Here is a 14,159-nt window from a genome sequence, read left to right as displayed (position 1 = left end):
CTTTCCTACATGATTTTAATAGAGGCTCAATTGGTTAATGGTAGATGCTTTTTTAAGTGTTAACATACCTTCATGGCAGAATAACATGCAGTCACTAAAGTATAAACACAATTTTAAGTCATACAGACTTTGTAGCCTGATTTTTTTCATTCAGCCTGCCCTATTTAAATATAAGTATTTCCAAGTTAATATTCTAGATTTGATTCTGAGGAAAGAAAAATTAGTTCCATGGGTTTAGGATATGTTTGGCTTCTATGATCTTTATTTCATCTTCTGTCTATAAAGTGAGATTAACAGTATATTCAGCTACTTCTCAGAGTTATTGTAATCAAATGAGATAAGAGTCAGGAAGTGCTAGCACAGAACACAACCTGTAAAGGAGCTCAGTAAATACACTGTGGGTTATGATAGTAAGAATTCTCATTGAGGCTGTATTACTAAATATAATGGCCCCAGTACAATGAGAGAAACTTGTAAACCAGTATCCTGTGATCCCTATTTAATTTGTAGATGTGTTATATTTGGCAATAATTATAATGACCCATAAGGCTTTTTCTTTTCATGGATTATCTACATTCAACATTCAGTTTCACTAAAAACAGTCACGTTTTTGGGAATATAACATTAGGCCTTCCTTCCCAAACAGTAACAATAGCTTGGTGCTTTTCCTCATCTCTGTTTACCACTGTGCTTACTACTCCACAGACTCCATACCACCATCATTTTTCAATATGGGCAACCATTTATTGATTCTCTCATGCTAGAACTAAAAGGAAAATGAAATATTTTGTGGCCATTAAGTTTGAAATAGTAAGGATTCACTTTAAAAAAAACTTCTCACCCTGGACAACTTCACTCAATGTGTTAACCTGCCTGCTGCCATGGGCATTTTTGTAGAACCTATAACCCAACCCGTCAAAAAGATTTAGAGCCATAAGAACCCAGCTCTTCGTAATAATCAAGCTTTTCTGGGATAGATGAGTTAAGACCTTTGAAAGGTTGTGACTTGCCCAAGGCCCCAGTTGAGGGTGATTCTTGATGTAAAGTAGTATTTGTATTTAGTGGTCTTTAATTTTTTTTTTTTTTTTGTAATACTTTTAAACTGGATATTGTGGTCATGCTGTAATCCCAGCGCTCAGGAGGCTGAGACAGAAGGATGAGTTCAAGTCCATCTCAAAAAAAAAAAAAAAAAGGCTTAAACTTATCTTAATTTTTAAATAATGGAAAAGGGTATAAATTAATTCTCTAGAGTAAACCAACCCTTCCATGCCTCTTCCCTCTACAAAATGCTGTGTCACTGATGGCTTTCTAAAAGTAGATTTTCTGATAACTTCCAGAAGGTTTAAGCTTTACTAAGCCTTAGTTTTGCTGCAATGTTTGTGGCAAATTTAAAGAAAGCATTGAAAAGGTGTTGCATTTGTGTCACCAGTTTCCTTTTTTTTCAGGAATGGAGAACCTATGTAGAAACTGTCAGTTGAAAGCACACAGCCTTGAAAAATGTGTCTGGAGGTGGTTATAGGTTATAGGTTGTAAATTAGCATATCAGGAAAAAGACTGCAGTGGCTACTGATTGCCTGTGCAACGGGAAGACCCATGAATAATAAATCCACTTTCATATACAATCTCAAGTTTCTTCTCCAAAACAATGCTTAATGCAAATAACAAGCAGCTGAATTAAATCATTTTATTTTTGTGTGCTTTTTCTTCCCCTCCCCAGTTTCTAGAAAGGAGTTGGAAAGCAGGTGACATGTGTAATTCACAGTTGGATCTAAGCTAAATAAATGAGCCATTATTCATTTGTATAAAAAAAAAAACCTCTTTGAGATTTATCATGTGACTAATTGAGTTACTCTGAAGATAGCACTAAAAGGAATTATAGCTAATAGCTTCATTAAGAAAACATCATAGCTTTTTACACTTCTACTTTTGGAACATTACTTTTATCATTGGATTTTATGGAAGAGTTTGCATTATATTTGTTATGGAATGCTCCTAAGTAAAAATAACTTTGGTTTTTATTCAGATTATAAGAATAAAAATGATTAAATTAACAAAACATTATACAAGGAAATCTACCCTTAACCCATCATTGAGGCTTAAGATTTTTGTGTATATATTTAAAGGCTTTTATTCTTTTTGTTACTTCTCCCTCCAAGCCTTTGGCAGTGTACACAGCTAGGGTTTCAGATATTGTAAGTAAAAAAATTTTGATGGACTTAGGAAGGGCCCAGTGCAATCCAAATTATAAGGAGTGACAAGGGTCACCTTAAAGGGAAAAAAAAAATCCACATATACAGAGGTGTAAGGCAGAGCCCATCAATCATAGTGACCTGACCAGCTGAGGATAAAAGAGTAGACTAGGCTGTCACTGAGAAAGAAGTGAGAGTGGAAAGAGCTATGTGATTAAAAATTCCCAGAAACCATACAGGCTGCCTCCTGGATGCAGACTGAAGCAGCAATATAACCCAAGAGTGGTGAAAGTCACTCTTCTATGGGACTCTCCTAAATTGAGAGAAAGAGAAGCCATTGCTCCATCAATCAGAAAGAGGGAGATGGCTCAGGCTAAATAGAAGAGTTCCAATTGGTGATAGTTCCACAGGGCAAGCGTGGAAGGCCCACCTTCGAAACAACGCCAAAGGAGACAAGAACCAGGCAGTGTGACAGTAAGAAACAAGCTGTCTTGTTACATGAAACCTCAAAGTGATGCTTTTAATTCTGTTCTAGAAAACTCCATGGTGCATCTGCCTTATGCAGCAACTATGCTAGGTAGTAGAAGGACCAGAATGAAGACACAGGAACTATTGTAACAACACAGTAAGTGCCGTAATCATGACAGGGTATTGACGGTATAGGGTCCAACAAGCATAGGGATGCAGGGTTAAAGAACATTTTGCAGAGAAATTCCCCTGGGCAAGAAATTGAGAAATAGCTCAGAAAGACGGAAACAGTCCAGACAGAAAACAGCTGGTGCAAAGGAACAGGAGAAACTGGTATTTCCTTCCCGATGGACAAGTTTATCAGGTAAGCAGCAGTGCTGAATTCACCCAGTAAGGCCCACAAATTACGGATACTTAAAATATAGTAAAAAAATCTCTAAAACAAACTAATGGGAAAGACTTAAGGGATTGTATTGCTTTTAGAGATGTAAATGCATTCAGATGAGAATGCTGTTTTGAATAAGATTTTGGGAACTTGACAATGAACCATTGGCTTATAAATGTGTGCTTCTAGCATGTTTTGTAACATTGAAAATCTTCCCCTTACAATTTTCATTAGGCTATGAATTTGCTAAACTCACTTTCCTTCTGCTTCCTTGTAAAGCAAAATAAATCCTGAATCTGAAGAATAGTGTACTCTTTTATACAAAATAAAAAAATACCATTTGATTACCAAAAAGGCATTCTAGTGTGCAGTGAATAATACACCTAGCAAATATTTTTCAGCACTTCATTTGGAGACAGAAAGAACAAGAAGGCTTACAGATGAGTATCTTTGAAGTTATGCCTCTAAAGCCAGCTGAACAACTTCATGTCAAGATCTAACATAATTAGAAAAAAATACATTCTCTGTCTTATTCCAACACAAAAAAATTCCATGAAGTTTGGATCATCACTAAACTGTTTCATGATTTCTTTATCCAAGCCTTTTTAACTATTCAGTACATTTGCCTGTGTTTTCAGGTTTATGGAATGTGGACCCAGCATCTGATTTAATATTTTTTAATCAAACTGTTTACTTTGTAGTCAAACATTCTTCAAAAACATTTTAATCTCCCCGCATTTTCCATCCAAGGCTGTCACTTCCTATTTAAAAAGGTTAATTGAGACTGAGAGACTCAAAGCCTCTGATACAGAAGCAACTTTTGCTGGCCTTAATAGTTTTCTTTGAATTTGCTGCCAGGTCTGATTCTACATGTAAATATTTGACTGAATTGGTTTAAAAGAAAAAAAAAATTTTTTTACAGGAGTGGGGAAGTGAAGTTACCATAATGTAAATTAGGAGAAAACTTTCATTTCTGCACATGTCTTTGCTAACTTCTTGCTTATTGTCAAGTTTGCAAATGTCTTCTTTACTGTTCTTCATGAAATGTTTTAGCCTCCTTTGGAACTGCTGAGTTGACCAGGAGATAATGCAGCGCACTTGCAGAAGACCAGGCTGTTTTAATTAGCTCCCTTTAATGTCACCAAGGAGGCTGACTTGAAGGGCCCTTTGCCATGACCCTTCACTCTTGAAAAGTGAGCATCTTCTCAGGAGAGGAAGCTTTGAGCAGTTCACTCCAGACTGCTGACATGTCACTTTTTTACATCTCCAAAAACCAGAGCCTGCCTTTGGAATGTAGTAGAAATAACCCACCACAGAAGAAATAGTTTCTGAGCTAAAGAGCTTGCTGCAAATGTTGGCTTTTTGTCACAGCCTCTGGCGAGGGAGGTAGAAACCTTGTCTTTTTCTACCACCTCACTTCCTCTTTCCAGCCAGAGGTCACCCACCAAATTTAGACAGGAGGAAGGCAGCTGACAGGGAAGCTGTGCCCTATGCTTACTGCTCTGGGCCTAAACTCTCCCATAGGAGCAGAATGCAAGCCATATGTGTAACCTTAAACTTTTGAGTAGCCACTTTAAAAAAAAAAGTAAGAAGAAACAAGTTCATTTTAATACTGTATTTTTATCCAGCATACCCAAAATTGCCATTGGTAGATAATTTATTAACAAGATATTTTAGTACTTTCTTTAAACTAAGTCTTCAAAATCTGGTGTTTATTTTGCACTCTGAGCATATCTCAATTCAAACGTTAAGTTTTCATTGGAAATACATGTTTGGTTATGCAAATCTCATGAAATTAACAGCTGAAGAGATGGATTCAGAAGTTGTTCCAAGTATACTAAAAATTGTTTTCCAACAACTAAACCAAGTACCGGGGTTTTTTAAGTTAATTCAAATTAAAAGAAAAATTGCATTTTTCAGGTGCACTAGTCACATTTCAAGGGCTCACGGCCACATGTGTATGAAGGCTACCATATGGACCGCACAGCGTCACATCCTTGCTATGTGAAGTGTGACCTGCAAAGGGCAGCATCAGCCATCCCTGGGATTTTATTAGAAAGGCAGAATCTCAGGCCTCCCCCACTAAGAACCAGAATCTACATATTCACAAAATCCTCACATGATCTGTGTGCACAATTCAATTTGAGTAGCACTAGACTATTTAATACATCAGGAAAAATCAGTATTATTATATACATTTTATAGATGAGAATTGTGAGGTTCCAAATTTTGCATAATATGCTTAAAATCACAGAGTTAGTAAATGGAGGAACTAAAATTTAAACAAGTCTTGCCCATTTTAAAGCCTCTCTAAAATTTTCCAGATTCTGTTATTTGCCACCCAAAGCATGAAGCTTGGTGCTATTGTAAGTATGAAAGATCATTTTAAAGAACCCTCAGAGAGAGTAAAAAGCACTAAAAACAGGTTTAAAAATTTGTTCCAGGCCAAGCACAGTGGCTCAAACCTAGGGAAGATCATAATTTGAAGCCAGCCCAGGCACGAAGTTAGCTAGACTCCATCTCAACTAATGATTGGCACAGTGGTTGATGCATGCCTGTCCCTCTCAGCTACAAGGGCAAGCCGATCCAGATCAGTCTGGGCATAAAAAAAGACCCTATCTCAAAAGTAGCCAAAGCAAAAATGGGTCTCAAGAGGTAGAGCACCTGACTGGTAAGTACAAGACCCTGAGTTCAATCCCCGGTGCCACCTCAAAAACCCTTTGAAAAATATTCCTTTTCCCTGCTCTCAGTTCTTCCAGAAAGGTCAAGGACAGTGTCTGTCAGTGGTCCATTCAGTTTTCAGTACCTCACACTTGCTGAAAGTGCCCCAGACTCAGAGCCTTCAGCAAGGTGTCGAGCTAGGTCTCCAGAACATTGTTTCCTCTCATTACTTTTACCTTCTGTTTATTGGTCTTTCCACTTGGATGGATGATAAGAAAGGTTGATGTATTTAAATAGGAAAGATGTCATCAAAGTGAGTGCAGATGTGTGATATGGCCACCTGGGGAAAGAGGCGTGGGAATGGCAGGTGTGGGACATAATGCCTTGGTGCCTCCCCCAGAGCCAGACTCTGGAACAGTTGAAGCACCAGGGGAGATTGGGAAGCACCAAGAGGACTTACTGTGTATTGAGCCTTTGTTGCAGGTGAGCTTGGCTTTCCCCATGCTGGCTGGTCCCTGACCACAGTTCCTCTTCAAAGCACTAAGCCAGCATTAGAATATTTTCTTTGTGTGTGTTGTGGATGTCAAATGTTCCCTGGTTGGTCAGTTGCCCAGCATTTCCTTTGACCCAGGACAGAAAACCAGCTCAGCTACCTGAGCTGTGGCTCATCAATCAGATGACCCTACCAGCTGACGAATATTAATCAAGTGCCTTAACGAAACAAGGGCAGTGTAGGGCTCCTACGGCTGTGGTGGTGACAGCACCGTGGCTGTATTAATGTCCCTTAGCAACAGTGATTTTGACACAGGATTTCAGGGCAGCAGGGATGCCCTGACCAAATTTGATCTGTTTCAGGGGCCCAGTCTTCTGTAGTCACGCTCCATTCTATCCTGATTGCCCAAAGGCTTCCGTGGTGTCACTGGGAACACAGTACTATTCTAAAACTCTTTTCTTTATGATAACCAGAGTTGACTTTTGCCTTATGCAATTACAAGCCCTGACTTTAAAGTGGTATTCTTTCATTGACCATCTACCCCACTCAAGGCCCATGGCAATGAGTCTTACCTGTTTGTTCACAGTGCTTAATATCTGGGACTGTCCCAGAGTTCCAGTCATAGTTGGTGCTCAATAATTATTTGGTGGATGAATGACTGAGTCATTGAGCCTACAGGAGATGCCAATAAACACCTGGAGGAATATTGGAAAGTCACACTTTTACTTTTTGAAAACAAACAAAATCAATGTTTACCATGATTTAAGAGAATCTATTTGTGGAAAAAAAATGAAACTTCAAAGATAAATTAAAAATACCTAAACTAAAAGAAATCTTTATTTGACAAACTGATTCACCCAAGATTCCCTCCCTAATTTTTCTAGGGCTAAAGTTTTATTTTCTAATTATAAACTCTTAGAGAAGCTTAAACAGAACAGAACATAAAGTTAAAAGTTAGAGTTTATGCAGTGAATACGTAATGCTTTCAAAAGTAAAGGAAATGAGTTGTTTGAAAAATTACATATTCAGAGCCTCTGGCAACAAGATATGGTTCAGCCATGAGGACCACGCATATCTGAAATGGAAATGTCAATCCCAGAAGTTTCAGTGTTTTGCTAATTACTAACGTGCACTAAACAATTTACCAGTGCTATTGGGCTTCACAACGACTCAGGAGGTAACTACTTTTCTTGCCCTTTTCCAGATGAGGCAAATACAACAGAGACACAAGTCATTTGCCTAAGGTCAAATAGCTAATACATATCAAACAGCTAAAGGACCTAGGATTTAAATGCCAGCCTGACTCCAGGGCTTGCAATTTTAATCACCAGGCTGTTCTTGTTGCCCAGTATATACTCTGCCATCCCCTCTTCTTTTTTGAAGGAGGTACTGGGGTTTGAACTCAGGGTCTTGCACTTGCTAGGCAAGATTTACACCATTTGAACCCCATCTCCAGCCCTTTTTCCCTTAGTTATTTTTCAGATAGCGTCTCTCACTTTTAGCCTGACACCCGCCTATGATCACAATCTTCAGACCACAATCTTCCTACCTCTGCCTCCCACACAGTTGGGATTACAGACATGAGCTACCATAACCCAGCTTGTTCTTTGAGATAGAGTTTTGTTAACTCTTTTTTGCCTGGGCTGGCGTAGAACCATGATCCTGCCATCTCCGCCTCACAAGTAGCTGGGATTATGGATGTAAGACACCCTGTCTGGTTTAAATGATCCCATTTGTAATGTTGAACCACTGACAGCTTTCAGGTAGGTCCCAACCCTTCCCTTCTTTTTCACTCCACATGCAGGAAAGTCCACGAGAAAGTCTGTGTGTTCCCAGTGAGAAAGCCTACTTTGCCTCCACCTCTTCCTCCTAACCACAAACACAAACACCATTGGCCCTTTCTTTCTCTCCAGTCTTTATCCGCCTAACTTGGGTGGCTGCCTTGTTTCCCCAAGAAAGGCCCAAATTGTGAGGAATAATTATCTTCATACTCTCCTAGTTGTACATGTGACAACATCTGTCTCAACATCTGAACAAATCTGGGGGCAAAAGGTGTAGCTAACACCCTCCAACACATGACAGTATGAAACTAAATGTCAGCATTTTGCCTTCACATGATGCTGGAAGCCTTCACTGAAGACAGAAAAACGTTCTCTATGGAGGATTTTGTTTCCTGTTGGTGTGTTTGCGGTGCTGGGGATCAAACCCAGCACATGCACGGGTAGGCAATTACTTTACCACCAAGCTATATCTCCAGCTCAAAACGCTGAAATTTATTGTTGCATTTACAGAGAACTTCATGTACTACCTTATCTAATTTTTGTGAACATGATTGGTAGTGAGAGTATTTTTGTCTTCCTTCCCATTCCAAGTTTTTTCAATGCCTTTCCTTAGGAAGTTTTCCAGCGCAAGGGGGTGGGAACTGATTAACTGATATATCTATAAAGCTAAATTTTACAAGTGGACATGAGAATTCAGTATAAAAGTTAATCCTTGTGTATGACACTCTTTGGCTTTTTGTACACCCAAACAATCAATTCAATCATCCTGCAATTTTTCATTGTGATTAATCTCCTTGATGGTCCTCACTATCTTAATATTTACTTAGTCATTTATAATCACTCTCTTCTTTACAACCTCCTCTCCATTACCCCTCTCTCATTTCATCATATCCTGGCCAAATCATGTCTCTGCCTTCTGAGCTCCAGCTTTTGAAAGTGCATAGAGAAAAACATAGCCATCCAACTGGCTTCACTTTGGATTTAATTCAAGGGCCCTCAAGTTGCTCCAGGATGCTGTCCTAAATCCATGTACTCTCCTGTTCTGTCAGATATCTATTCTACACCTTTTCCTTATCCCTTAAACACCCCCCACCTCACATTCTTGCTCTTAGCTGAGACCTCATTTCCTACTTTACTGAAAGAAGTCGATCAGAAGAGAATTTCACCTGAACCCCACCACGAGTGGACTTTCAGCAGCATCTGCACCCACACCTGCTGCCTCCTTGCAAGACATGCTCCCCCTAAAACCCTGTGAACAGCCCTCAGGCCCCCACAACTTCAGCACTTGTCACCTCCCTCCTAAATCATCAGCCTTTTACTTTTTGCTGGCTCATTCCCATGGACAGGAAACCTTTCCTTGAACTTGTTTCCCCTACTTGTGACCACGTTGTGATTCCTTCTGGTAGCAAAAGACCTCAAAGAGATATCTATACTACCTATCTCCAAGTCTTCTCTTCATGTTTTCTCTAAAAATCAATACACTCATCTCTTCACCCCTTGGATTCCACTTAACTGCTCTTGTCAAGAAAAATCTATGACCTCCGTATTATTTAATCCAGTGCTCAGTCTCCGTTCTCATTTTATGGAATTCAGTGACATCATATGACAGGGGTGACTTTCCTCCATGACACATTTTCTTTGATTGCTTCCCTGAGACACTGCATTTTCTTATATTATTGGTTTCTCGCTCTCTTATTTTTATTTATTTATTTATTTATTATTTAGCAATACTGGGGTTTGAACTCAGGGCCTTCACCTGGAGCCACTCCACCAGCCCTATTTTTTTTTTTTTGTGATGGTTTTTTTCAAGATAGGGTCTTGCGGAACTATTTGCCCAGGCTGGCTTCAAACCCGCAATCCTCCTGATCTTTGCCTCTGAGTAGCTAGGATTATAGGTGTGAGCCACCAGCGCCTGGCTTCTCTTTCTCTTTTATGGTTAATTTTTCTCTCATGATTCCTTTTTCTTAATGTTGGAGTGTCCAAGGGCCCAATCCTCGATTATCTTCTCTTTCTTTACTCAATTCCTTGGTGATCTATTTTTATCTTAAATTTAATCTGTAGGTACTCACATCCATTTCCAGATCAGACTCCTTTCCTGAACTCCAGATATATGTACCAGAGTCTTACTTTGACATCTTTATGAATGTCTAAAAGATGCCCAGAAATCAACAGTTCCCAGAATTTGCTCCTGGTCTTTCCCATCTCGATTAATAGCCACTTTACTTTTGCAGTTTCTCATACCACATTTTCAAGCCATTCTTGATTTTCCTCATTTTCTTATACCCCATCTTTAATTCAGCAGGAAATTCTCTTAGCTGTAGATTCAGATGTTCAGAATCCAGACATTTCAGCACCATTTTCCCTTCTGTTGCCCTGGTCCAGGCCACCATCACCTACATTCTGTATAAATTACTGCAATTGCATCCCAGTTTTCCTTTTTTCTACTCTTGCCCCCAATGTCAATTCTCAATAAAGGAGTCATAGTAATCATTTAAAAACATAAATCAGGTCATGTCATCTTCTAGTCCATACCTTGAAATGACCACTCATCCAATCTTCACAATGTCCTCTGGAACCTACATAATCTGCCCTCATTCCTTTACCTCTCCATCATCATTTATGATTCTCCACATTACTCCTCCATTTACTTTTTAAAAACATTGGGCATGGTCTCATGTACAGCCTTTGCATTAATTGCTACCTCTATCTGGAACACCCCTCCCACAGACAGCCACATGGCTGACTTCCTCATCTCCTGTAAGTCTTTGCTCATGGAGATAATACTCTGCGATGGTTTATATTTTCCAAATATCCATAACAATATCTTCCAACCTGAGACTCTTAAAATGTTACCCTTCTACTCTCTAATTGAGACATGGAGTCCATTCTGTTCCTTCCCCCTTTGAACTTGAGTAGACCTTTGTTACTCTACTAACCGACAAAGTCATGTGAGGCTGGGCACTACAATATCATTCTGTCATAAGAGAAATCAAGCCTTGTAAAAATGGCTTATTTTAGAGCTAAGGCAGGGAAAATAAGAGTGATCCTGGAGCATCTTGAAGTGCTAGAATGTAAGGAAGTGATTAGCAAAGGGACACAGGAACCAAACTAAAGGAGCTCCAATACCCAAAGCTGGAAATTTTTTAGCAATAAAATAAAGAGCATAGTATTGGATTATAACCCAAAGGATAAAATAAATATACATGAGTCCATATTGATATAAATAAATGAGGAGAGAGAAATCTTCCATACTGAAGAATTCCAAATAACATTTGTAGGTAACTACCCCCTCCAGGAGATGGAAAGTTAGCCTTCCCTTCCTTTTAAAGTGTGGGTTTGACTTAGTGACTTGCTTCCAAACACTAGAATATAGAGAGGGGGAAAAACAGCAGTTTTAGATAAACATGGCAAACATTATCTTCACTAAGTGATCCAAGTTAACATGATCAGTGATGCCACATAAATGTCAGGGACCCTGGGTAAATGAAGGGGATTTAATGGAAAATCTAGTAAAATCCTGATGAAGTTTAGAGTATAATAAATATTTATGAACCACTAGGGGTTTCTTGGTTTTGACAAATGTTCTGCTATAAGGAAAGATAGGAACATTAAGAGAAACTAGGTGAGGGATGTACAGAAACTCTCTGTCCTTTGCAACTTTTTTGTCTAAAATTATTCCAAAATAAAGTGTATTTAAAAACACAAAGGCAATTCGGCCTCTCTCTCCCCCACCCTTCTCCTCCTTTTCCTCTTCTCTCTCCTTTCTTTTCTTTCCTCTTCCCTCTCTCTTCCTCAGTCTCTTGGGGTACTTGCTCTCAGAACCCAGGCATGATGCCGTAAGACACACAGCCCAGTATACAGTGTACATAGAGGAGCCTGCTACAGGTATGCCAGCCAAAGTTCCAGAAGCTGTCCCAATTGGTGGCCAGCATATGGATAACAAAGCCTCCAGCTGCTGCCACCATCTAACCATATCTGTATCGGAGCCTCTAAGTGTGAACCATCTAGCTGAGGGCCATTAACCCTCAGAGTTAGGAGAAATAACAGTAATGATGAGAGACAGTAATTGTCTTATGCCTCTAAGATTGGATTGGTTTTTCACACAGCCAACATCCCCCTATGTCTCAGGTTAGTTATGCTGTTCTTTCTCCTGCTCCATGCAGTAGACAAGAAGACTCAGAAAAAATGGGGGAGGGCTGATCTCCTTTAATAGACTTTCATGTGCACTTCCAGGAAGAGATGGGAGAAGTCACTTCTGCTTCAAGTCTCAGCTTCATGCCAAAGTTAGCTTTTACCAGACAGCCTTCAAGTGCAGAAATATTAGGTGGGTAAGCATCTATTAAGCAAGTACTAATCTGATTAGCATTCTGCTATTTTTTCTTTTGTATAGAGGGTCCTGAAATAAGAGCTCAGTGATAATATTGGTATATTCAAGCACATCTGGGTTGCATAATGCCCCCATAACACATTAAGTTACTCGCCTTTCACCAACTCATGGGGAAAAAAATATGTCCCTTTGGTCTCAGTACTAGGAATTACTATGTGTCTCAGATTATCAGGTTTGCGTTTATCTTTTGGACACTTTGAGCCATATAAAGGGATCATTCATGAGCTAGCAGGAATTGCCTGGCTAGCTTTGAAGGCCATTGCTAAGCAAGTAGACGGAATCCTGTATGTATGTATGCCACCTTTTCTGGCTTCATCCTTTACTTTCTGTTGTATTGCATCCCCACTTATTCTATATGTTTTCCTCTAAAGCAGCTTTATGTTCCTTTTGAAAAGAGTCAAAGTATTAAAAAATTTGGGAAAAGGGGATTCAATGGAAGTCATTCTGCTTATAGTTCCATTTACTAGAATCTATCATCAGTACAGAACACTGAGAAAGATTTAGTATTCTCAGTTTGCCTAGTCAGGACACAAATACATAATAACCTTAAGTGCTTTGCATGCAATTAATGCCCAAAAGAGGCATTTCCTTGGTCTCTACCTCGTGCTTAGCTTTCCTGTCAATGCAGATGTCTGCAGCCTTCTCTCAGTGTTCTGTACTGATGGGTCCCAGTAAACAGAGTCATAAGCAGAACTACTTTTGTTGAATCTTCTTCTCCCAGTACTATCATTTTAAATAAGAAACAGGCTCCAGCAGGGGTTTGAGGGGGCTGACCCACATTGATCTGGGCTTCAATTGTGAGTACACTGCAATTGTACACTATAAGATGCAATCAGTCAGAATGCATCTTGAAGAGGGGTGTGAGTAGACCCCCTCCAGATCATCCTCTAGTCAACTTGAGGTCTAAAAGAGGTCTTCTCTAATGAATTGCTACAGCAAGACCTATAAAATCCCATAGTTCTGCATCTTTAGTTTCTCCTAGAACAAATATATCATCATCTTTAACAATCCAATAAGGTAAAAATTTTATATATAGTAGAGAATTCTTGTAATTTTGTCAAGTTTCTTCATGAGAAAAATAAGAAACCTTGCTGAGGCTGTCAGAATAATATAAAACAGCTTGAGGTTTTCTTGCCTTGAGTTTACGTGGGCAGTAAGTTTATTCTTTGCTTGGTACCTCTCTGAGCTGCACACAGCTGTGTAAGATCCTAGTTCTTTACAAATTGCTAATAAAGAAGATAGTGCCAACATTTGCACTCTTCTCAAAAGTCAAACACTGAGGATTTAAATCAAGACTTCTGGAAAGAAAATCTTAATCTTTTGAGTCATGTTGCTATGCTTTTAAATATGCTTCCTAATGCTGAAGGGAACTAAAATTAGAATTTGGAATAAGTGAGAGGCAATGAAACAATTTTCTCATTCATCTAACATATATTTAGATGAGCATCTAGTCAATGTCTATACACTTAGAAAAATTTTTAAATGATGTTATGGGGTTGTTTTCCAAGCACACGATTCTATTAAATTTAGGCCAGAAATGAAGAAGGTAGTTAATACTTACTGAGCCCTTACTCCATGCCAGGTACTTGGCTTGAGTTTATATAAATGTTATGGTATAAATATTTTTATCCCATTTTACAGAGGGGAAAACTGAAGCTACACAACCATTAACAAAGAGGGACTTTAACCTCAGACTAACTGGTCCCAAAGCCCACTACATCACAATACTTCCTATAATCTAAGTTTTTCAATTTGACTGGAAAAACTTTTTCACTCTAGTTTTTAAAAATCTTCT

At 39.0% G+C, this 14,159-nt stretch overlaps 1 long non-coding RNA gene across 12 annotated transcripts in view; it reads right to left on the bottom strand.

Moving 5' to 3' along the window:
- The window catches only part of LOC141425808 (uncharacterized), a 149,274-nt gene that overhangs the window by 101,336 nt on the left and 33,779 nt on the right, over positions 1-14,159 (bottom strand). For 11 of the 12 annotated variants that reach the window (XR_012450933.1, XR_012450931.1, XR_012450932.1 and 8 more), the window contains exon 4: positions 6,769-6,891. The exons of the other annotated variant lie outside the window; for it this stretch is intronic. This is a non-coding gene — a long non-coding RNA (uncharacterized lncRNA). The remainder of the gene's footprint in view (positions 1-6,768; positions 6,892-14,159) is intronic. 12 annotated transcript variants of the gene reach the window in all.

Source organism: Castor canadensis, chromosome 8, assembly GCF_047511655.1.
Source record: "Castor canadensis chromosome 8, mCasCan1.hap1v2, whole genome shotgun sequence".
NCBI lineage: Eukaryota > Metazoa > Chordata > Mammalia > Rodentia > Castoridae > Castor > Castor canadensis.
This window is presented reverse-complemented; position numbering and strand designations above follow the sequence as displayed.